This window comes from Papio anubis, chromosome 15 (genome assembly GCF_008728515.1).
Source record: "Papio anubis isolate 15944 chromosome 15, Panubis1.0, whole genome shotgun sequence".
NCBI lineage: Eukaryota > Metazoa > Chordata > Mammalia > Primates > Cercopithecidae > Papio > Papio anubis.
Window position 1 is genome coordinate 59257646 of NC_044990.1, and position 25388 is coordinate 59283033.

The 25388-nt window shown below is 36.6% G+C and overlaps 1 long non-coding RNA gene across 1 annotated transcript in view; it reads left to right on the forward strand.

Annotated features, from left to right (window-relative positions):
* Positions 1-25120, forward strand: part of LOC101019605 — a 187832-nt gene extending 162712 nt beyond the window's left edge. The window contains exon 8 of the long non-coding RNA XR_002518445.2: positions 22840-25120. This is a non-coding gene — a long non-coding RNA (uncharacterized LOC101019605). The remainder of the gene's footprint in view (positions 1-22839) is intronic.
* Positions 25121-25388: the final 268 nt, after the last annotated feature.

Here is a 25388-nt window from a genome sequence, read left to right on the forward strand (position 1 = left end):
CATTTATTTTTATAAAATTCCTGGAGACATAAGGAATGATAGGAGGACGATGACAATGTTGAGGATGACAATGATGATGATCATGATGACTACAAAAAAAGTAGAGAAAGAGGGAGGAAGAAGATAAAGTGATGATCGAGAAGAAAAGGAAGAGAGGAGCATAATCTTAGAATTTTTAATTGATTGGTTATTATGAACCAGGTGTAAATTCAAGCATTTTATGTACTCTATGAAGTAGTACTGCATTACTTCCATTGCCATATGCAGAGCCAGTTATGCAAGTGACTCTAATCACAAAACTTAAAAAAGGGATGCTAGATCTCAAACTAATATCTGCTCAGATTTCAAAGACAACTTTACTAGAATTATATGCTTTTGGAAAAAATAGATAAACAGGAGTAGAAAGCTCAATTTGAAAAAAAAATTATATGCTAGTAATTTCAGTCTCTGTACAAAGCAATTCTATGTATCTGCAGTTATGTTCACTTTTCTTTTTTTTTTTTTTTTTTTGCATATTCTTTTTTTTAATTCTATTTATTATTATTATACTTTAAGTTGTAGGGTACATGTGCATAACGCGGAAGGTTTGTTATTATGTATACTCTGTGCCTTGTTGGTGTTGCACCCATCAACTCAAGCCATTTTACATCAGTACAACTGACCATTGAATGACAGCGATGTCAAACTCATCCTTTTGATGCATGCATAGTATTCCATGGTGTATATGTGCCACATTTTCTTAATCCAGTCTGTCACTGATGGACATTTGCTGATTCCAAAGTCTTTGCTATGAATAGTGCTGCACAAACATACGTGCAATGTGTCTTTAGAGCAGCATAATTTATAATCCTTTGGGTAAGGCAATTGTGCAATGGGATGGCTGTCATATGGTACATCTAGTTCTAGATCCTTGAGGAATCCCATACTGTTTTCCATAATGGTTGAATCTGCTTACAATCCCCACCAATGCGTAAGTGTTCCTATTTCTCCACATCCTCTCCAGCACCTGTTGTTTCCTGGACTTTTTAATGATCGCCATTCTTTTTTTTTTTTTTTTTTTTTTTTTTTTTTAAATTTATTATTATTATACTGTAAGTTGTAGGGTACATGTGCATAACGCGGCAGGTTTGTTACATAGGTTTCCTTGTGCCTTGTTGGTGTGCTGCACCCATCAACTCGTCATTTACATCAGGTATAACTTCCCAATGCAATCCCTCCCCTCCCCATGATAGGCCCCGTGTGTGATGTTCCCCTTCCCCGAACCAAGTGATTCATTGTTCAGTTCCCACTCATGTGAGTGAGAACGGCGCGGTGTTTGGTTTTCTGTTCTTGTGGATAGTTTGTTAAGAATGATGGATTCCCAGCTGCATCCATGTCCCTACAAGGACACAAACTCATCCTTGATGGCTTGGCTAGTATTCCATGGTGTATATGTGCCACATTTTCTTAATCCAATCTGTCACTGATGGACATTTGGGTTGATTCCAAGTCTTTGCTATTAGAATAGTGCTGCAAATAAATATAATGCGGTGTAATGTGTCTTTAGAGCAGCATAATTTATAACTTTGGGTATATACCCAGTAATGGGATGGTTGGGTCATATGGTACATCTAGTTCTAGATCCTTTTGAGGAATCGCCATACTGTTTTCCATATAATGGTTGAACTAGTTTACAATCCCACCAACAGTGTAAAAGTGTTCCTATTTCTCCACATCCCTCCAGCACCTGTTGTTTCCCTGACTTTTAATAATCGCCATTCTAACTGGTGTGAGATGGTATCTAATTGTGGTTTTGATTTGCATTTCTCTGATGGCCAGTGATGATGAGCATTTTTTCATGTTTGTTGGCTGTATGAATGTCTCTTTTGAGAAATGTCTATTCATCCTTTGGCCCAATTTTTGATGGGTTGTTTAATTTTTCTTGAAATTTGTTTGAGTGCTCTTTGTAGGTTCTGATATTAGCCCTTTGTCAGATGAGTAGATTGCAAAAAATTTTCTCCCATCTAGGTTGCCTGTTCAATTTTGATGGTAGTTTCTTTTTGCTGTGCAGAAGCTCTTTAGTTTAATGAGATCCCACTTGTCAATTTTGGCTTTTTGCTGTCATGCTTTTTGGTGTTTTAGACATGAAGTCTTTGCCCATGCCTATATGTCCTGAATGGTACCTTACCTAGGTTTTCCTCTAGGATTTTTATGGTATTAGGGTCTAACATTTAAGTCTCTAATCCATCTTGAATTAATTCTCAGATAAGGAGTAAGGAAAGGATCCTGTGCTTCAGCTTTCTACTCTATGGCTAGCCAATTTTCCCAGCACCATTTATTAAATAGGGAATCCTTCCCCATTTCCCTTGTTTCCTCTCAGGTTTGTCAAAGATCAGATGGTTGTAGATGTGTGGTATTATTTCTGAGGACTCTGTTCTGTTCCATTGGTCTATATCTCTGTTTTGGTACCAGTACCATGCTGCTTTTGGTTTACTGTAGCCTTGTAGTAAGGCTTGAAGTCAGGGTATGGATGCCCAGCTTGTTCTTTGACTTAGGATTGTCTTGGAGATGGCTCTTGGTTCCATATGAACTTTAAAAGCAGTTTTTCCAATTCTGTGAAGAAACTCATTGGTAGCTTGATGGGGATGGCATTGAATCTATAGATTACCTTGGGCAGTATGGCCATTTTCACCATATTGATTCTTCCTATCCATGAGCATGGTATGTTCTCCATTTGTTTGTGTCCTCTTTCAGCTCTACCCGGCAGGGTTCTTGTAGTTCCTCCCGAAGAGATCCCCATCCCCGTAAGCTGGACCCTGTGGGCACGATTCTGGAAGCACCGTGACCTGGGTGTCCATTCCCAAGACTGGCCCTGCTGAGCCCTGTTACCGGCAAGAACGCCAGATTTCGCAACATGACCTGACTTTGTCAGTTGCCATCAGCCATGAGATTTGGCTGAGACAATAAGTTTTCTAAATATACAATCATGTCATCTGGTAAACAGGGACAATTCTGACTTCTTCTTTTCCTAACTGAATACCCCTGATTTCTTTTCTTCTTGCCTAATTGGGTTCTAGCTTTCAGAACTTCCAACACTATGTTGAATAGGAGTGGTGAGAGAGGGGCATCCCTGTTTGGTGCCAGTGTTCAAAGGGAATTTTTCCAGTTTTGCCCATTCAGTATGATACTGGCTGTGGGTTTGTCATCATAAATAGCTCTTATTATTTTGAGGTAATGCCCATCAATCGTAATTTATTGAGCTGCTTAGCATGAAGGGCTGTTGAATGGTCAAAGCCTTTTCTGTATCTATTGAGATAACCATGTGGTTCTTGTCTTTGGTCTCTGTTTATATGCTGGATTATATGATGATTTGCTTAATGTTGAACCAGCCTTGCATCCCAGGGATGAAGCCCACTTGATCATGGTGGATAAGCTTTGATGTGTTGCTGAACTGGTTTGCCAGTATTTTATTGAGGATTTTTGCAGACCATGTTCATCAGGATATTGGTCTAAAATTTCTTTTTGTTGTATTCTGCCAGGCTTGGTAATGGATGATGTTGGCCTCATAAAATGAGTTAGGGAGGATTCTTTCTATTGATTGGAATAGTTTCAGAAGGAAATGGTACCAACTCCTCCTTGTGCCTCTGGTGAATTCAGCTGTGATCCATCTGGTCCTGGACTTTTTGGTTGGTAGGCTATTAATTGTTGCCTCAATTTCAGAGCCTGCTATTGGTCTATTCAGGGATTCAACTTCTTCCTGGTTTAGTCTTGAAGAGTGTAAGTGTCCAGGAAATTATCCATTTCTTCTCTAGATTTTCCAGTTTATTTATGAGGTGTTTATAGTATTCTCTGATGGTAGTTTGTATTTCTGTGGGGTCGGTGGTGATATCCCCTATCATTTTAATTGGCGATTTGATTCTTTCTCTTTTCTTTCTTCTTTATTAGTCTTGCTATGGTTCGTCAATTTTGTTGATCTTTTTCAAAAAAACCAACTCCTGATTCATTGATTTTTGAGGTTTTTGTGTTCTATCTCCTTCAGTTCTGCTCTGATCTTAGTTATTTCTAGCCTTCTGCTAGCTTTCGGAATGTTTGTTTTGTTTCTAATTTTTTTAATTGCGATGTTAGAGTATCAATTTTAGATCTTCCTTGCTTCTCTTGTGGCATTTTTAGTGCTACAAATTTCCCTCTACACACTGCTTTAAATGTGTCCCAGAGATTCTGGTATGTTGTATCTTTGTTCTCATTGGTTTCAAAGAACATCTTTGCTTGCCTTCTTCATTTCAAGTATGTACCCAGTAGTCATTCTAGAGCAGGTTGTTCAGTTTCCATGTAGTTGAGCGGTTTTGATTGAGTTTCTAGTCCTGAGTTCTAGTTTGATTGCACTTGTGGTCTGAGAGACAGTTTGTAATAATTTCTGCTCCTTGTACATTTGCTGAGGAGTGCTTTACTTCCACCACGTGGGTCAATTTGGAATAAGTACTATGGTGCTGATAGGAAGAATGTATATATTCTGTTGATTGGGGTAGAGTTCTCTATAGATGTTCATTAGTCTGCTTGCTGCAGAGATGAGTCTCAATTCTGGATATCCTTGTTAACTTTCTGTCCGCTGGATCTGTCTAATGTTGACAGTGGAGGCGTTGAAGTCTCCCATTATTATTATTGTATATGGGAGTCTAAGTCCTTTGTAAGTCTCTAAGGATCTCTGTTTTCTTTATGAATCTGGGTGTCTGTATTGGTGCATATATATTTAGGATAGTTAGCTCTTCCCAGTTGAATTGGATCCCTTTACCATTATGTAATGGCCTTCTTTTGTCTCTTTTGATTTTTTGATGGTTTAAAAGTTTTATCAGAGACTAGTATTGCAACCCCCGCTTTTTGTTCTCCATTTGCTTGTGTAAATCTTCCCTCCATCCCTTTATTTTGAGCCCATGTATGTCTCTGCATGTGAGATGGTCTCCTGGAATACAGCAGACTGGATGGGTCTTGACTCTTTATCCAGTTTGCTGTCTGCTGTGTCTCTTAATTGGAGCATTTAGTCCATTTACATTTAAGGTTAAGATTGTTATGTGTGAACTTGATCCTGCCATTAAGGATATTATTAACTGGTTATTTTGCTCATTAGTTGATATGTTTCTTCCTAGCCTCGTATGGTCTTACATTTTGGCATGTTTTTGAGATGGCTGGTGCCGTTGTTCCTTTCCCCATGTTGAGTGCTTCCTTCAGGGTCTCTTGTGGGCAGGCCTAGTGGTGACAAAATTCTAAGCATTTGCTTATCTGTAAAGGATTTTATCTTCACTTATGAAACTTAGTTTGGCTGGATATGAAATTCTGGGTTGAAAAATTTTCTTTTAAGAATGCGAATATTGGCCCCCACCTCTTCTGGCTTGAGAGTTTCTGCCGAAAGAGATCTGCCAGAGTCTGATGGCTTCCCTTGTGGTAACCCGACCTTTCTCTCTGGCTGCCCTTAAGATTTTTCCTTCATTTCAACTTCTTGTGGACCCAATTATGTAAGTGTCTTGAGTTGCTCTTCTCGAGGAGTATCTTTGTGGCGTTCTCTCATTTCCTGATTTGAATGTTGGTCAGTTCTACTAGGTTGTTCTCCTGGATGATATCCCGAAGAGTGTTTTCCAAATTGGTTCCATTTCTTCCCCTCACTTTCGTGGCACCCCAGTAATCAGACGTGATTTGGTCTTTACAGACCCATACCTCTTGCAGGCTTTGTTCATTTTTCTTTTTCTTTTGTTTCTCTTCTCGCTTTCATTTCATTCATTTGATCCTCAATCGCTGATACCTTTCTTCCAGTTGATCGAGTCGGTTACTGAAGCTTGTGCATTTGTCACAGGCTTCTCGTGTCGCTTTTCATCTCTTTTCATTCTCATATGACCTCTCTGCATTAATTAGTCTAGTCATTAATTCTTTTCCACTTTTTCAAGATTTTAGTTTCTTTTGCGCTTAAAAATGCATCTCTCCCCTTTTTTAGCTCTGAGAAATTTGATGGACTGAAGCCTTCTCTTCATCTCACAAAGTCATTCTCCTGGCCCAGCTTTGATCCATATGCTGGCGACATGAGCCTCTTTACCGGGGAGACATTTTGTTTTTGAATTTCCAGCTTTTTCTGCACTGCTTTTTCCCCCATCTTGTGTGGTTTTATCTGCCCCTGGTCTCTTTGATGATGGTGATGTACTGATGTTTGGGTGTAGGTGTCCTTCCTGTTTGATAGTTTTCCTTCTAACAGTCAGGACCCTCAGCTGTAGGTCTGTTGGAGATTGCTTGAGGTCCACTCCAACCCTGTTTTGCCTGTATCAGCAGCAGAGGCTGCAGAAGATAGAATATTTCGAACAGCGAGTGTACCTTGGTCTGATTCTTGCTTGGAAGCTTCCTCCTCAGGGGTGTACTCACCCTGTGAGGTGGGTGTCAGGACTGCCCCTAGTGGGGATGTGTTCCCAGTTAGGCTACCAGGGGTCGGACCCTTGAGCAGGGGAGTCTGTCCCTCTCAGATCTCAACCTCCTGTTAGAGATCCACTGCTCCTCTTCAAAGCTGTCAGACAGAGTCGCTTGGGTCTGCAGAGGTATCTGCCGGTTTTATTGCTTACTGTGCCCTGCCCCCAGAGGTGAGCTCCGGCTGGTGAGACAGGCAGGTTTCCTGAGCTGCTGTGAGCTCCACCCAGCTCCGAGCTTCCCAGCAGCTTTGTTTACCTACTTTGCCTGAGCAATGGCGGGCGCCTCCCCAGCCTCCTCGCTGCTGCCTTGCCGCAGATCACAGACTGTTGTGATAGCAATGAGGGAGGTCTGCGGGTGTGGGACCCTCCCAGCCAGGTGTGGGATACATCTCCTGGTGTTCCTGCTTGCTCAAAAGCCAGTGCATTGGGGTGGGAGCAATCTCGACTCTCCAGGTGTTGCAAAATCCCAGTTCCCCTGCTGTAGTGCGTGATTCCCTTCCCCTTGCGCTCCCAGGTGAGGCAATGCTCGCCTCTGCTTCAGCTCGCTGGTCGGCTGCAGCAGCTGACCAGTACCCCCATCTTCCGGCACTCCCAGTGAGATGAACCCAGTACCTCAGTTGAAAATGCCTCAAATCACCGGTTCCTCTGTGTCGCTGGCTGGAGTTGAAGACTGAGCTGCCCTATTCGGGCTATCTTGTTCTCACTCTATGTTCACTTTCTTTTCAAGATATTTAGTAGAAAAGTAAACTGATAGTGATATTTGATACTCATTTAACTGCATTTTCAGAATAGTGAATATATGCCTACTTAATTAAAACATTTATTGTGAATAAAAAGATACTAGGTTTTCATTTATTTTTATCATGCAATATTAAGTATTAACATTAAAAACAATACTCATGACACCAAACATCTCACCATGCTGTGTTAAAAGACATTATAATTTGAAGTTAAGAATTAGAACATTTATAATATTACAGCTTTTGGAGTGATAACTGTAGTTTGAAGAATAGTACTAATACTTAAAATTTAAAAAATACTATAAAACAGTCATGATAAGGTTTTATGATATTTTATCCTTGAGAAGTTAGATCTTATATACTTAGCATGCCTTTTTCATATTTTGAAAAATCTATTGTTCCAAAGAGCACCTCTTTAAGACAAGAGAAACTTTTCCCTCTCAAATAGTTCTAGTACTGTATCATTAAAAAGTAATTGGACCTTAAGTTAAACCTTTTAATTTCTTGACTATCATTAAAAATTTATAATTGGAATTTTTTGTATTATTCTTCCCTTAGAGTCCACAGATATACATTTTGGATATGTCACCTAGAGATGATGTAAGTGTTGTCAAGTTTCCTATCCTGGATTTTATGTTCTTCAGGATGAGAAACAAAGTACATAATTTGGCAAAAAGAAAAGTGATTCTCCTTTTGCCTAAGAGACAAATGTTTTAGTGATGTGCACAGTGAAAACACTACAAATTCCAACTGATATGTGATGCTGTTCTAAATGTGGGAGGTAGGAATGTCTGGGGAAAAGGAATTGTCTGTGGAGGATGGGTGGGTCTGAATGAGTAGGAGTTTGTTCCAGAAATCTAAGAACAGATGGAGTTTGGATTTGAAGCATGACTTAGATTCGAATGTGCATCCAGAATAATCCACTGTTTCTCTATTTTTTAATTTTCCTAGTTGAACTTCCACCTTTGATTTTTTTGTGGGCTAATGTTTTTTCTAGTGCTACTGTTGAACTTTGCCTGAGCCATTTTTAAAAAATAATTATTCCTTTAATTATTTGATTACATAATTTCTTTTTCAAAATACAAGTAGAAATGGAAATGTATCCTTTTTACATGTATAGAAGAGTTATCGGACTTTGAAAGGTCCAAGTGGCACAGCATTGCAGCCTGGACTAGCAGGAGAGCCTCATTTTTCTCTGGATCTCACAGAAAGTTGGCAGACTTTTTAGGGTCAATTTGATAAATGGGCCTATTATAAACAGTGTACACCAAAGTGGTATATGTAACCTTTCAAATCCAAAGAGTGTACATATGTAAGATAAAGTTCAAATGCCACTAACTTTTTTCACCTTGAAACTAACTAACCTACAAGTCTGAACTATTGTTTGCTAACCACTGTACAGAGATATCAGGCTTCAAGATTTATCTCTTTGTTCAGAAATATAATTTATAAAACTCAATAGCCAGTTAAATTACTGATGTATCCACACATGCATAATAGATCCATACATGCATAATAGATCCTTTGCCCTGTGTTGATTTATAATAGGAGTCAACAGCTAATTAAACTTATAATAACTATCTGACATATACTGAGAATAACCATAATCTATACCAGCCAATCAGCAATTTAAATAAGAATGTAATAGGAATCCCAATCCTTGAAGATTTAAAAATTTAATGATGGCCGGGCGCGGTGGCTCAAGCCTGTAATCCCAGCACTTTGGGAGGCCGAGACGGGCGGATCACGAGGTCAGGAGATCGAGACCATCCTGGCTGACATGGTGAAACCCCGTCTCTACTAAAAAATACGAAAACTTAGCCGGGCGAGGTGGCGGGCGCCTGTAGTCCCAGCTACTCGGGAGGCTGAGGCAGGAGAATGGTGTAAACCCGGGAGGTGGAGCTTGCAGTGAGCTGAGATTCGGCCACTGCACTCCAGCCTGGGTGACAGAGGGAGACTCCGTCTCAAAAAAAAAAAAAAAAAAAATTTAATGATAACATTATTGATTCCTTCAGGAATATAATCATTGCTTTTAGTTTACTATTTTTAAAAGCTGTGAATTGTCAGTGGTTGCTTGTATCTAAATTGCTTTGACTCCCCGAATGGAAAAGGCAACATGGGAATTGTGTCAGTACTTAAAATATTTTAGAGAGATTGTTTCTGTCCAATATGGCCAACACATATAGTAAATGTGTAACAAAGACTGGGTATTTTCTACATAAGAAAAATAACTGGACAAAATAAAATAAAAAGATGCTTCTTAAGATATTTGACATCAGACAATAGAGGACAATCCTTGAGAGAGAGGAAACAAATGAGGCAAGCTCTGTGATTGCCTAAGTTTACTGATTTGAGAGAATTTCCAGGCAACAGAGCAAGTAGAGGAAACCTAGGTAGAGCTTGGCATACTTTTCCATGTTGAGGAGACTTTGCTAATCATCCAGGAAGAACACGATTTCTAGAGTTCACAAGACAGTGTTGGAGATGAGAGCTGCAAAGGGAGACAGCTCTGGAGATCTGTAGAAAAACCCTTCAAGCGTTCATCAGAGTACTGATCAATGCAAATGTATGAAAACTAGCTGAGGCTTGGGTATGAATTACCTGAAAGGATTAGAATAAATAACATGAGGCAGGATGCGGTGGTTCACGCCTGTAATCCCAGCACTTTTGGAGGTGAAGGCGGGCAGATCATGAGGTCAGGAGATCGAGATCATCCTGGCTAACACGGTGAAACCCCGTCTCCACTAACAACACAAAAAAATTAGCCCGGCGTGGTGGCGGGCACCTGTAGTCCCAGCTACTCGGGAGGCTGAGGCAGGAGAATGGCATGAACCCTGGAGGCGGAGCTTGCAGTGAGCCGAGATCGCGCCACTGCACTTCAGCCTGGGCGACAGAGCAAGACTCTGTCTCAAAAAAAAAAAAAAAAAAAAAGTATCAAATTACTTCTCAGTAGCATATATGTGTCCCGTAACAAATGTTGAGACTATAAGATTACAGAAATATCCAGCACTCAACAAGGTAAAATTCACGGTGTCTATTGTCCAATGAAAAATTATCAGATAGGCAAATAGGCAAGAAAATACAATCCCTAATGGGGAGAAAATTAAATCAGTTGATGCTCATACAGATGTTAGAATTGGTATAAAAGGACACTAAAACAGTTACTACAACTTTATTTCATATGCTCATAAAGGTAGAGAAAAAGCTGAATATGTTAAATAATGACAAAAAGGATATAAAAATGTAATCAAACGTCTAGAGTTGAAAACTATGATGTCTGAGAGGAAAAAAGCACTGGATATTATAAACAGCATATTATATATTGCAGAAAAAACAGTGAACTTAAGACACAGGAACAGAAACTACTTTAAAAAACACATAGGGAAAAATACTTACTTAAAAAAATAAACACAGCATCAACAAGCCTTGGGACAACTTCAGACAACCTAGTAACAATTGTAATTGGAGGCATGAAGGTTGTCAGGTAGGTGAGGGGAAGTGTTAGAAAAAATAATTGAAGATATAATATGAGAATTTCAAAATTTTCTGAAAACTATAAATCATGACTGCAAAATGTTAACAATACAAAATTTTATACATACATCATACATATATAAAGCACAAACAAACTTTTATATATACATCAAATATTTATAAAATTTATATATTAATTATATATATACACATATATAATGTACCTTGGTGTATGTGTGTGTATACACACACACACACACAGATACAGACACACACACCAAGCTATATCATAATCAAATTGGTTCAAACCAGAGGAAAAAAGCACATTATTTCTAGAACAAAGGTAAGCATGATAGCAGGTTTTTTTGTGCAAGCAATGCAAGCAGTGAAACAACTGAGCAACACATTTAAGTAATTGAAAGAAAAAATCTTTCTAACTAGAATTATATACCCAGCCAAAATATCTTTGACAATAAAAGTTTTAAAAAAGTTGAAATAATTTGTCACCAGCAGGCCTGAATAACAAGAAATCTTAGTTTCTCCGTAAGATGAGAAATTCTCTTTTTATTTAAGTTAATGTAGAAAACAATTGATGACTTATTCAAACATAATAATGTATTGTGGGGATTATAAAAATATAAAAATATAGAGGTAAAATATCTGACAGTAAAATAACTGTACAAAGACTGGGAGGGAAAAAAGGAAGTATATTGTTTTAAGTTACTTCTATGTGGAATGAAATAATAGCACATGAAGTCAGGTTATGAAATTTAAGGTGTATAAAATAAACTCTAAAAGGCCCACTACAGAAACATGACAAAGTTATAGCAAACAAAGGAAATAAAGTAAAATGAAACCACAAAAATATTAACTTAAAAAAGGCAGAAAAAGGGTGTAAAAAGGCTGAAAAAGAGGGAGAGAGGAACAAAGGACAGATAGAACAAATGGAAAATAAATAGAAAAATTTTAGATATAGAATCATCACATTAAATGTAAATGGAGCAAAAATGTCAGATAATGCCAAAATAGATAAAATGCAAGACTCAACTGTAGATGCCTACAAGAAATCTTTAAATAAGGTGCACATATGTAAATCGTGAAATGATAGAAAATTATATATCATGATAACATTAATTTGAAAAAATCTGGAGAAGCTACATTAATATCTGACAAAGAATATTTCAGAACAAAGAATATTACTAAAGATTAAAGATTGTAACTTTAAAATGATAAAGGGATCACTTAAGAGGTCATGGCAAACCTAAATGTTTATGCAACTAGTAGTAGAACCTCAAAATACATGAAACCATAATTGATAGAATTTCAAGGACAAAAACAAAAATCGACAATTATAATCAGGGATATTAACACACTTAATTAAATTGAGATCTCAAAAATTATCTGGAAAATCAGTAACCATATTTAGGACTTGAGCAGTAGTATTAAATAGATTAACTTACTTGACATTAATAGAATACTTTATCAAAGAACAAGATAATACACCTTCTTTTTAAGTCGTCATGGAATATAATGTATATATTAGGCCATAAAATAAATCTCAATAAATTTAAAAAGATTCAAGTCAGATAAAGCTTTTCTTACCAAAATGAAGTTAAAAATTATTAAAAGATCTCTGGAAAAATCCCTGGTACTTGAAAACTATATAACACACTTATAAGTAACCCATTTGTCAAATATATTTTAAGTGGAATAGAGTATTTTTAAAAATCCGGGCATATGAAAATTTGTGGAATGTTGCTTACTTGGTCATTAGAGGGAAATTTGTAGCACTAAGGGGCTGTTTTTATGTCTATATAAATGTCTTGAATTAATGACCACAGCTTCCACCTTAGGAATCTAGAATACAAAAATAAATGATACCTAATGTAAGAAGAAGAAAATAATGACTATTAGAGCGAAAATCAATAAAATGGAAGACAATTTAAAAATACAGAAAAATGATGAAACCAAACTGAATAGCCCTATACCTATTTGAATTTGCAGTTAAAACATTTATATAAAGAAAACTCTAAATGATTTTATTACAACAAAACACTTAGAAAGATATAACACCTTTTCTATACAAACTTTTTCAGGAAATTGTTTAGGAAAGAATACGATTTCAGCAATGTCCTCTCTTAAAACCAAAGACATTACAAGAATAGAAACTGCAGACAAATATTCTTTTTAAACATAAAATTGTACAAATAAAATGTATAAATATATTAAAAAGGCACTGGGTGCGGTGGCTCACGCCTACAATCCCAACACTTTGGGAGGTAGAGGTGGGTGGATCACCTGAGGTCAGGAGTTTGAGACAAGCCTGGCCAACATGGCGAAACCCCATCTGGACTAAAGATACAAAAATTAGCTGGGTGTGGTGGCGGGCACTTGTAATCCCAGCTACTTGGGAGGCTGAGGCAGGAGAATCACTTGAACCCAGGAGGCAGAGGTTGCAGCAGTGAGCCAAGATCGTCCCACTGCACTCCAAGCCTGGGCAACAAGAGCAAAACTCCATCTCAAAAAAACGAAAAAAAAAAAAAAAAAAAAAAAAGAAAGGATAGTACATCATGACCAAATAAAGTTTATCTCAGGAATGCATGAACAGTTTAGCTTTAAAATATCAAGTAATATTAACCACCATATGAACAAATGAAAAAAAGTAACACCACATGATTATCTGAGAGACAGAGAAAAAGCATTTGACATTATCAAATACAAATTCCTAATGTAAAACTCACAGCAAAATGGAAATAGAAGAGAATAATTCTCAACTTGATAAAGGGGCATCTTTGAGAAACCTACCGCTAGCAAACACCATCCTTACTAGTGAATGACTGAATATTTTTCCCTTATTATCAAAGGAATGTCAGGATTTCTTCTTTTACTACTTCTATTAAACACTGTACTAGCCATTCCATGCAGTAAGACAAAGAAATATCAATTTTTTAAATGGGAAAAAATGAAATATAACTATTATTTAAGATAATTTGATCATCTATATAAATAAATTCTATGGAAGCTATGAAAAAAGCTACTAGAACTAATATGTGAATTAATATATTTGCCACATGTAAAAGCAATATAAAAATTTAGTGTTTATCTGTATACTGACAATGACCTATTCAGGAAATTAAATTTAAAAATATCATTTAGAATAGCATAAAAATGTGATAAATTTGAGACAAAAATGACCAAAACTATGTGAGACCTATACCATGAAATCTATAAACACTGAAAAGAGAAAAATAACCTAAATGGAAAGATACATTGTGTTTATGAATTGAAAAACTCAGTACTGTTATAGTGTTAATTCTCCCCACATGGATTTATAGATTCAGTGTGATTTCAATCAAAATTATACTTTAAAATTAATTCGTACATTTAACATACAAGGAAGTGGAATTACCAAAATAAATTTTAAAAAGAAGAAGACAGGTGGAGAATGAATACTTCTGATTCCAAAATTTATTATAAGGCTGAATTAATCAAGAGATAGATAAATATACCAATGGAATGGAGTGTCTAGGGCTAGACATATGCATACACAACAGCTGATTTTCAACTACAGTCCTAAGTTCCTTTAGTGGAGAAATGACAGTATATTTAAAGAATAATATGAAATAATTGGATAAGCATACACAAAAAATAAACTTAGATCTTTACCTCACACTACATAAAAGGTATATCAAAATGGGTGATAGAATTAAATGTATCATCTAAAATTATAAAACTTCTAGAAACATAGAGATAATTTTTTGTAACTTTTGTTTAATGAAAGGTCTCAGATGTGTCAACAAAAGGTCATCTATTAAATTTTAAAAAATGAAGATTCATAAAAATCACAAACTTCTGCTCTGAGACACATTGAGAATGAAAAGATAAGACACGGGCTCTGACATTTTGCAAATCACAGCAATAAAGTACTCATACTCAGAAATCTCAAAATTCAACAGTACGAAAACAAAGCAATTTTTTAAATGGGCAAAGCATCCCACCAAGGAAGACATACAGGGGACAAATAAACACGTTAAAAGATACACTACATAATTAGTCATTTGGCAAATGCAAGTTAAAACCATAATGTGGTATGCTTACAAACCTATTAGACGATCATTTCATACACCTGCATTGTGGGATTGCAGAGAACAACCATCAAAACTGTTTCAAAGAGACTTGCACTGCTTTGTGTAGTGTGCTTCTGCATGCTGTGATGAGGGTGTTCTGGGCTTACCAGTCTGTCAGCGTTTGGATGTATGTGAATGGGTCCCACAGATGTATCTTCTTGCACTTTTTGTATCTTCCAACTTTGTTTTTTGTTTGTTTTTTTGTTTTGGTATTATTTATTTATTTATTTATTTATGAATGAATGACAGGGTAGTGGTCTTGCCCAGGCTGGAACTGGAGTGGTAGTGCCACAGTCATAGTTTGTTGCAGCCTTGATCTCCTGGGCTCAAGGGATCCTGCTGCCTCAGCCTCCCATGTAGCTAGGAATACAGTTGTACACTACTCTCCTACATTTTTTTAAAGAAATTTCAGGTATCTCCATTGAGGTCAGGACATGCCAGTAATTTTAAGTCAGGTTTTCAGTCAATCAAACCATTGACTGTTAGGTGTTCAAGTTAGCACACTGAATTCAGAAATGCTGGTAATTTTACCTGCATTGATAAATTCAACCTAGTCTAAGATTATAGTCCTTGCTTATTGGTCTAACATTCACAGATTCTTTTTTTTACATCTATTTCCATGCTTTTGCTAAAACAAATTGCCAATAATATACACACTTTTTACATAGATATTTTTTCCTCTAAGTTTTAATTTGAACTTTACTCCAGGAAAAGGCTGGAATTAGATTCTAGTTATACATGTGAAAATAAAGCAGGGTGGTAAACTGAGGCACAATTATCTTGCTTTCGCAGAGTAAATGCCTTAGGCTTGGTCGTTACAGAAACTTAAATAAAGTAAGGACTAACCTATCAGCCAGGAGAGCAATTGTTACTTCTTTCTGCTGGCAAGAGCTCAGTAGAATTTAGTGGTTGATAGTCATTGGTTTGATATAATCTAATCTTATAAATATTCTATTTCTCAGTTTACCCTTTTTCCTAATTTCCCAAGTTCAGCTAGTATGTTTGTAAATATTATTAATAATCAATTGTTCAACCATTTTGCCTTTTCAGTTCTGCTGCAATTGATAAAGCTTATTATTGAATGGTCTTGGACAAGGGCTTCAGTCTTATTTTCATTCTTTAGGCCCCATACTCAGTTATTTAAAAAAGGAAGCCAGTACCAGAGTCCTAGAATTTCAAGATAAAAATTTTATTCAATCATAGCAGCTATTGAATCAAGATTTATACTTCATGGGCACAGGAGTTCACAGATAATAATGCACTGTTTTGACACTGTAGGTCAGGGACTGTTGTCTTACTATTCTTCAATTGTAGCTATTCCACAGTATTCAGATCCATCCATATCAGATTAACAATCCTAAATTCCTAACATTGAATGTCTAATACCTGCAATGACTTTACAGGATCAATATCCTTTAGATAATTTTGGAAGTTGCAAAAAACTGGTAATTTGCTGGCCAGTTTTTTTTTTAAAAAAAGGGAGTTAATTAAAGAATACTGAATATCTAGCATGATTAGTAGGAAGATTAGAGGAAAAACAAAACAAAATTTGAGGCTAAACTTGTAGATAAACATCTAAAATTATGCTGCAAAACCAACTTCATAGGAAAATGATTTCTGGGGCTTCTTCTCAAAAGTAAATGTCAAGAAATCAACTGACCACAATGCTTCTATTATTACTATCAGTACCAATATCACCTCTGGATGGCAAATCTGATCTTAGTGCCTCTACTTTCAAGTCTGGAATTCCATATTTCAGGTTTACAGAATGGAAGAGGGTATATGATGTGATTAATCAACCTTTGAAACATGAGCAAGTGCTTCAAAGATGGTTAGGAAAAATAAACTTTTGCCACCCTGGTCCCCAGAGCCCACTCACAATTCTCATTTATAAAGTTAAAAACTGTTCTGGGTTCTTGCATTTCCTTCTATAATTTCGTATACAATTAAACACATTTTAAAACATAGGTAGTGTCATATTGTTTAAAAAAAAGATAGTTTTGCCCATAGTACACCATATTTACCCTACACATGATCCACTCTATTTTTCTACGAGTAAATAGGATTTCCTTATCATACATGTATTCTTAATTTAGTCGAAAAGTTGTAGAATTTAAGGCTATGACAGAAATAGAGAACTAGTTATCATCTAGAGATTCTGTATTTTAAACCAGTGATAATACGCGATTGGACTTGGTATTGTTTCCCTTTTGTAAGGGTAGGAACATATTTTCAATTGTCTGAAACTTGAAAATATTATGTTAGGAAGAGAGCGCATAACTATTGAGTAATCAAAAGAACAGAGTATAATGGGTACTTGTCATATTTTGGCCAGCTAAGTTCTGAACTACATTCCTGTTTAGAGAAAACCTTTGTATGTTGGTTTTAGTGAGTGGAGAGCAGATAATCCTTCCTCTTACTCCCTGGAGCTATGCTTTAGAAACACAACCTAGGCTCAGCCAATCATTTACTCCTGATATGACTTAGAAATTTGAGAGTGCTTAAAATACATAGGAAAATTTGGAATTTATTCACAATGACAGAAATGGAGTTGAGATGTTGTTGATCACAGCAGGAAATGTCATCATAAGAATTTTGTAAATGAAGATTTAATAAGTTCATGTGTATAAACCACTTAGAACATTGCCTTCCACAGAGCAGATCCTAGGTAAGTGTTTATTATTAATAAGTGAAAGAATATTTCAGGTTTTACCAAAACTACAATTAAAAGCATTTTACTAGCCTAGGGATTCAAATTTAAAATCTCTCCTTGTTACAGTAATTTTATGCCTTTGTAGCTTAGTTTGTATTTGCTTGCATGTGAAATAAATATTTTATTAAATTGGACGTTCACATTAACCAATGAGTCAAAGTATAACTAACCTTCAGTAATTTACTCTTGTGAAGGTCACCACATGATTTATCACTTTGGACGTTTTGTGAGTTTTGAAGGTAGACTTGCAATAATGAACACAGCACTAGTGCAACACACAGACAACTTTTCTCCATTAATCATCTCATTGGGAAGAAAATAAGAGCTGGTGTGTGGTTCTTAATAACCACAAAGCCAAATGCAATAAGTCTGGTTACTCAAATGTAGCTGATCTGTTCAATTTATTTCACCACATTTAGCTCCTGACCTAATTGGAGTCAGTCCTGGAATATTGTGCAATGCTTTAGGAAGTCCAGGTTGGGGAGTGCTGGTCACATAGTACACACAATCTACTGTTTTACATTTTGTTTCTAGGATTTCTGGAATTCAGTGTACTTGAGTACTGCCAAAGTGTGTCCTCAATTAAGATAAATATGTTTTATCCTTTCTCTCTCTTTCTCTTTCTTTGTCCCTCTTTTCCTCTCTCTCTATGTGAATAGTAAAAGGATTTTGTTTTTTTACTTTTTCTTATATGTATTTTATATGTATTTTTTATTTCAACAGCTTTTGGAGTACAAGTGGTTTTTGATTACATGGATGAATTTTATAGTGGTGAAGTCGGAGACTATAGTGCACCTGTCACCTGAGTAGTGTACATTGTACCCAATATGTAGTTTTTTAATCCATCACCCCTTCCCTCTACACTCTTGAGTCTCCAGTATCCATCATACCACTCTGTATGCCTTCGTGTATCCATGGCTTAGCTCCCCATTATAAGTGAGAATATACAATATTTGATTTTCCATTCCTGAGTTATTCCACTTAGAATGATGGATTCCAGCTCCATCCAGGTTACTGTAAAAGACAAGATTTTGTTCTTTTGTGTGACTGAGTAGTATTCCATGATGTATATATACCACATTTTCTTTATCCAATCAGTTGATGGACACTTAGGTTGGTTCCATATATTTGCATATGTGAAGTATGCTGAGATAAACATATGTGTGCAGGTGGCTTTTGATATAACAACTTCTTTTCACTTGGGTAGATACCCAATAGTGGGATTATTGGATTGAATGGTAGATCTACTTTTAGTTCTTTGAGAAGTCTGCATATTGTTTTCCATAGAGATGGTACTAATATACATTCCTACCAACAGTATATAACTGTTCCCTTTTCACCACATTCATGCCAACCTTGATAATTTTTTGAAGTTTTATTAATGGCAATTCTAGCTACAGTAAGGTAGTATCTCATTTTAGTTTTAATTTGCATATTTCCCTTATGATTAGTGATGTTGAGTATTTTTTCATATGGTTGTTGGCCATTTGTATATTTTCTTTTGACAAACGTCTATTCATGCCATTTGTCCACTTTTTGATTAGGTTATTTTTTTTCGTGGTGATTTGTTTGAATTCCTTGTATGTTATGGATATTAGTTCTCTGTTGGATGTATAGTTTGAAAATATTTGCTACCATTCTATGGGTTGTCTGTTTACTCTAATGATTATTTCTTTTGCTGTGCAGAAGTTTTTTAGTTTAATTAGGTCCCATTTATTTTCGTTTTTGTTGCATTTGGTTTTGGGATCTTAGTAACACATTCTTTGCCTATACCAGTGCCCAAAAGTGTTTTTCCTAGGCTCTCTGCTAGACTTTTTATGGGTCTGGTCTTAGAGTTAAGTATTTGATCCATACAGTGTTGACTTTTTCAGATGGTGAGATATAGGGAACCAATTTCATTCTTCTACATATGGCTATCTTGTTTTCCCAGCACTATTTATTAAATAGGATGTCCTTTCCACAAGTTACGTTTTTGTATGCTTTGTCAAAGATCAGTTGGCTTTAAGTATTGGGCTTTTTTCTGGGTTCTCTATTCTGTTCTATTGGTCTATGTATATACCTTTATGCCAATGCCATGCTGTTTTGGTTACTACAGCCTTGTAGTATAATTTGAAGTCAGGTAATGTGATGCCTTCACATTTGTTCTTTTGGCTTGGGATTGATTCAGTTATTTGGGCTCTTTTTTGGGTTCCATATGAATTTTAGGACTTTTTTCTAATTCTGTGAAAAATTATGTTGATATATTGAAAGGAAATGCATTAAATATGTACATTGCTTTTGGCAGTATGGTCATTTTCATGACACCAATTCTTGTGGTCCATGAGCATGGGTTGGGAAATGCATTAAATATGTACATTGCTTTTGGCAGTATGGTCATTTTCATGATACTGATTCTTGTGGTCCATGAGCATGGGTTGCATTTCCATTTCTTTGTGTCATCTATGATTTCTTTCAGCAGTGTTTCATAGCTAATCTTGCAGAGGTCATTTACCTCCTTGGTTATGTGTATTTGTAGGTATCATTTCTTTTGCAGCTATTGTAAAAGGAATTGAGTCGTTGATTTGATTCTCAGGTTGGTTGTTAGTGGTGAATAGGAGTAATAACTGATTTGTATACATTGATTTTGTCACCTGAGACTTTGCTGAATTCATTTATCTAATCTAGTAGTCTTTTGGTGGAGTCTTTAGGATTTTCTAGGTGTATGATTGTATCATCAGCAAACCGGCATAGTTTGACTTCCTCTTTTCCAATTTGGATTCACTTTATTTCTTTCTCTTGACTAATCTCTCTGACTCGGACTTCCAGTCATATGTTTAATAGAAGTAGTGAAAGTGGGCATTCTTGTCTTATTCCAGTTCTTAGAAGGGATGCTTTCAACTTTTCTTCATTTCGTATGATGTTAGCTATGGGTTTGTTTTATACAACTTTATTATTTTGAGGTATGTTTCTTCTATGCCTAGTTTTTTGAGGGTTTTTATCAGAAAGGGATGTTGGATTTTATTGAATGCTTTTTCTGGGTCAGTTGAGATGATGATATTATTTTTGTTTTTAATTCTGTTAATGTGATGAATCACGTTTGTCAACTTTCGTGTGTTGAACCATCCCTGAGATGACAACCACTTGATTATGGTGAATTATCTTTTTGATGTCCTAGTATGTTGTTGAGGGTTTTTGTATCTAAGTTCATCAGGGACGTTGGTCTCTAGTTTTGTTTTTGTTGTTGTTATGTCCTTTCCTGGCTTGGGTACCAGGGTAATATTGGGTTCATAGAATAAATTGGGGAGGAGTCCCTCTTTCTCAATATTTTGAAATAGTTTCAGTAGGTTTGACACCATTTCTTATTTGAAAGTCTGGTAGAATTTGGCTGTTGTTCCATTTGACTCTGGCCTTTTTATTTTTGGAAATTTTTGTATTACTGATTCAATCTTACTGCTTGTTACTGGTCTGTTCAGGATTTCTATTTCTTCCTGGTTCAAGCTATGAGTGTTGTATGTTTCCAAGAATGAATCTATTTCCTACTTTATTTACCTTTTTGAAGAACCAAATTTTTGCTTTATTGTTCTTTTGTACTTATTTGGTTTGGTTTCATTTAGTTCAGGTCTAATGTTGCTTTATGAGTCTGGGATCTCAGAGTTAGGTGCATATATATTTAGGATTGTAATATCTTCTTGGTGAATTGATCCTTTTATCATTATACAATGACCTTCTTTGTCTTTTTTTTTTTTACTGTTGTTGCTTTAAAGTCTGTTTTATCTAATATATAAATAGCTACTCCTGCTCACTTTTGGCTTCCATTTGCATGAAATATTTTTTTCTTTTTCCATGTCATTACCTTGAATCTAAAATAATTGTTATGTGTTAGGTGTGTCTCCTGAAGACAGAAAATGTTTGGTTGGTAATTTGTTATCCATCTGGAAATCTGTGTCTTTTAAATGGAGCATTTAGACCATTTACATTCAATGTTAATATTGAGATGTGAGGTACTGTTCCACTCATCATGTTGGTTGTTAACTAGGTATTTTGTTCTCTTCATTGTGTTATTATTTTATAGGCTCTGTGAGTTTCATGCTTTTAAGAGGTTCTATTCTGGTGCATACCAACCTTCTGTTTCAAGCTTTAGAACTCCTTTTAACATTTCTTGCAGGGCTAATATAGTAGTGACAAATTTCCTCAGCATTTGCTTGTCTGAAGTACAATGTATTTTTTGTTATTTTATGAAATGAGTTTTGCTGGATACAAAATTCTTGGTTGGCAGTTATGCTGTTTAAGAAGGCTAAAGATAGGACTACAATCTCTTCTGGTTTGTAAAGTTTCTGCTGAGTACTTTTTTATATATTTATGAAAGAAAAAAATATTACCATTAGATGAATTCTAAAATTTGTCTCAATTTTTATACTAAATAGTATACTCTTCATTTTATAGATGAAGAAACTGAAATCTAAAATTGGTAGTGACTTGTCCAAGGTCAGATGCATAATAAATGGCAGAAATGTACTAAAATCTAGATTTTGATGCCATAGCTAATGTACCTTTCACAATAGTTACTCACTTTGTTGCCTCGTAACAATGGACACTTTATAGCTCATCACAATGAAGAGTAATTTCAATATCCTTGGATTTCCAATTCTACTTTTTGACTCTAATAGCAATAAAACGGATATTATTTTATAGTAAAAAACACTATAGATGAAGCTCATTGAGCCCTGATAGCTCCTATTTGTCAATGTTAATGTAGATTTATTATTAATATGATTGCCCTAATGAATATCTGTTAATTGTTGTCAAAGCCACATAATGAAGAGCCTGTAATGATTTGTATATTAAGCTGAGTCCAGGTTCAACGAACATGTCTAATTCATTTTAATACAAACTGCATCAGTAGAGTTGGAGCCATGGATTTTCAATAAAGCATGAACTAAAGCCAGTATTAAAATTTTTAAACATAATTTGTTTATGTAATTGTATAATGTGCCTTTTTCTTATAAGTTATAACTATTAACTTGTTCATTTTTTGAGGGTATACCTAAAGCATTTGCCACATGCAAGACAGGATTTGTAAGAATAATATTATTAAGTATTATTCTAAAATTATATTTTACTACTCTTCCCAGTTTAGGGATATAGTGAGTACTAATTTTATTCCTGTAAATTTTGTTTTAGCATTTGGGGATATTTCTACTCACAAATATTTACTTCAATAATTATGTCCTTGTGTATTTTCTGGTAGTTTTCTGTGACTCAACTCTTTGAAATTTCTAAACTTAAGAACATTTTGAGAAAAGCACCATTTTCAATTTTATAAAGATAAGCACCTGCTTGTTTGGAAGCTTATGAAAATCTTACTCAAAACTTTTTGCTTGGTGGAGATGTGGAGCAAGATGGCTAATAGAATCCTGGATTGACCGTCATCTCTGCAGGAATACCACATTGAAAAACCCTCCGCACACACAAAAAAAGCACTTTCAAAAAAAGCACTTTCATAGGAACCAGAGATCAGGTGAGTAGTCAAAGTACCTAGTTTTAACTTCATATCACTGATATAGTCACTTAAAAGAGTAAGAAAGAGAGTCTTGAATTACCAATACCTCTCCTTTCCCATCCCCCTGGCAGTGGTTGGTTGTTGTGGAGACAGAATCTTTGTACTTGGGGAAGGGAGAGCACAATGATGGTGGGATTTTGTCATTGAAACTCAGAGTTGCCCTGTCACAACAGTAGTACCAAGCAGAATTCAGTTGTCCCCCACAGAGGGAGCATTTAGACCAGCCCTAACCAAAGGGGAATCACCCAACTCAGTGGTCAGAATTGATTTTTGGAAAGCCTTGCCACAATGTGCTAAAGTGTGCTGAGATCCTAAATAAACTTGCCATGCAGTCTGTGCCACAAGGTCTGTAATTCCTGGGAAAGTCCAAGTGCTGAGCTGGGCTCAGAGCCTGTGGTCTTGTGGGGCACATAATCCATTGAGACACCAGCTGGGAGAGACAAGGGAGTTCTTGCACCACCTATAACCCAACCCAAGGCAGTGCTGCTTGTAGGTCCAGGAGTTACTCCTTTGTTCTGCTTGAGGAACAGAGAAAGGAGAGTAAAGAGGGCTTTGTCTTACAGCTTAGAAATCAGCTCAACTACAGTAGGATAGGACTCCAGGCAGAGTCCTGAGGCCCCGATTCTAGCCCCTAGTTTATTGGCAATATTTTTATACCCACACTGGGTCAGAAGGAAATCTGCTGCCTTGAAGGGAAGTACCTGCCCTGGCAGCATCATCACTTACTGACTAAAGAGATTTGGGGCCCTGAATAATCAGCAGCAGTACCGAGGATGTACTCATGGTAGTCCTTGAGTAAGACTAAGAAACATGCCAGATTCAGATGTAACACAGAACATTTTTAGCTGTGATGGCTATAGGGAGAGACCTGCTTGAGAAAAGAGCAGCAAGAGTAAAGGGGAATTTGTCTCGAAGCTTAGGTGTCAGCTTGGCAACAGTGGGGTAGAGCAAAAAGAGAACTCTTGAGGTCTCTGATTCCAGGCCTTAGCTCTTGAGTGACATCTCTGGGCCGCCTTGGACCAGAAGGGAGCCCATTGCCCTAAAAGGAGAGTACAACCCTGGCAACATTCACCATAAGCTTAACAAGGAACCCTATGGCCTTCAGTGGACATTGGTGTTAGCCAGGAATACTCACCATAGCTCAGGGACACTGGTGGTCATGGAGAGAGACTCCTCTGCTTGTGAAAGTGGAGGGAAGAGTGGGAAGGAATTTGTCTTACGGCTTGGATGCCAGCTCAGCTGCAGTAGAATAGAGCACCAGGTGGAGTCCTAAGGTTTCTGACTGCAGGCCCTGGCTCCCAGATGGCATCTCTGGACCTGCCCAGTGTCAGGAAGAACTTGTCACCCTGAAGGAAAGGACACAAGCCTAGCTAGCTAACTTTGCCACTTGGTAATTGTAGATCCCTCAGGCCTTGAACAAACATAAGTGGTAGTGAGGTAGTGATTACTGCAGACCTTAGGCAAGAACCTGTGCTGTGCTGGCATCAGTTCTGACCCAGCACAGTCCCAGTGGTGGTGGTCACAGGGGTGCTTATGATACACCTCCACCAGCTCCAGGCAGGTCACCATAGACAGAGAGACTCTTTTTTTTTTTTTTTTTTTTTTTTTTTGTGGGGAGAAAGTAAGGGAAGAGTTTCTACCTGAAGTTCAGAGAAATTGTTTGGATCATATCCAGGACCACAAAAGCAATACCTCTATGGGTCTGCAAGATCCCTAAGTGTTAGTGGGCTTGGGGTAATTCTGGGCTTTCTCTAATGCAGAAATGGCGTCACTGACCAAAAACTTAGATCACAAAACTCAAGTCACTTTGAATACCTGGAAAACCTTTTCAAGAAAGGAAGGCATAAACAATCCCAGACAATGAAGACTACAATAAATATGTAGTTCTTCAATGCACAGACACTGATGAACATCAGAAGCATCAAGTGCATCCAGAAAAACATGACCTCACACAATAGACTAAATAAGTCACCAGGGACTAATCCTGGAGAGACAAAGGTATGTGACCTTTCATACAGAATTTGAAATATCTATTTTGAGGAAACTCAGTGCAATTCTCAATGACACAGAAGAAATTCAGAATCCTATGAAATAAATTTTACAAACAAATGGGTTTATTTTATTTCATTTTTTTTTTTTTGAGATAAAGTCTCACTTTGTCACCCAGGCTGTAGTGCAGTGGCGTGATCTCAGCTCACTGCAACCTCCACCTCCTGGGTTCAAGCAATTCTCCTGTCTCAGCCTCTTGAGTAGCTGTGACTAAAGGTGTGCGACACCCTGCCCAGCTAATTTTTTATTTTTAGTAGAAATGGGGTTTCACCATGTTGGCCAGGGTGGTCTTGAACTCCTGACTTCAAGTGGTCTGCCTGTCTTAGC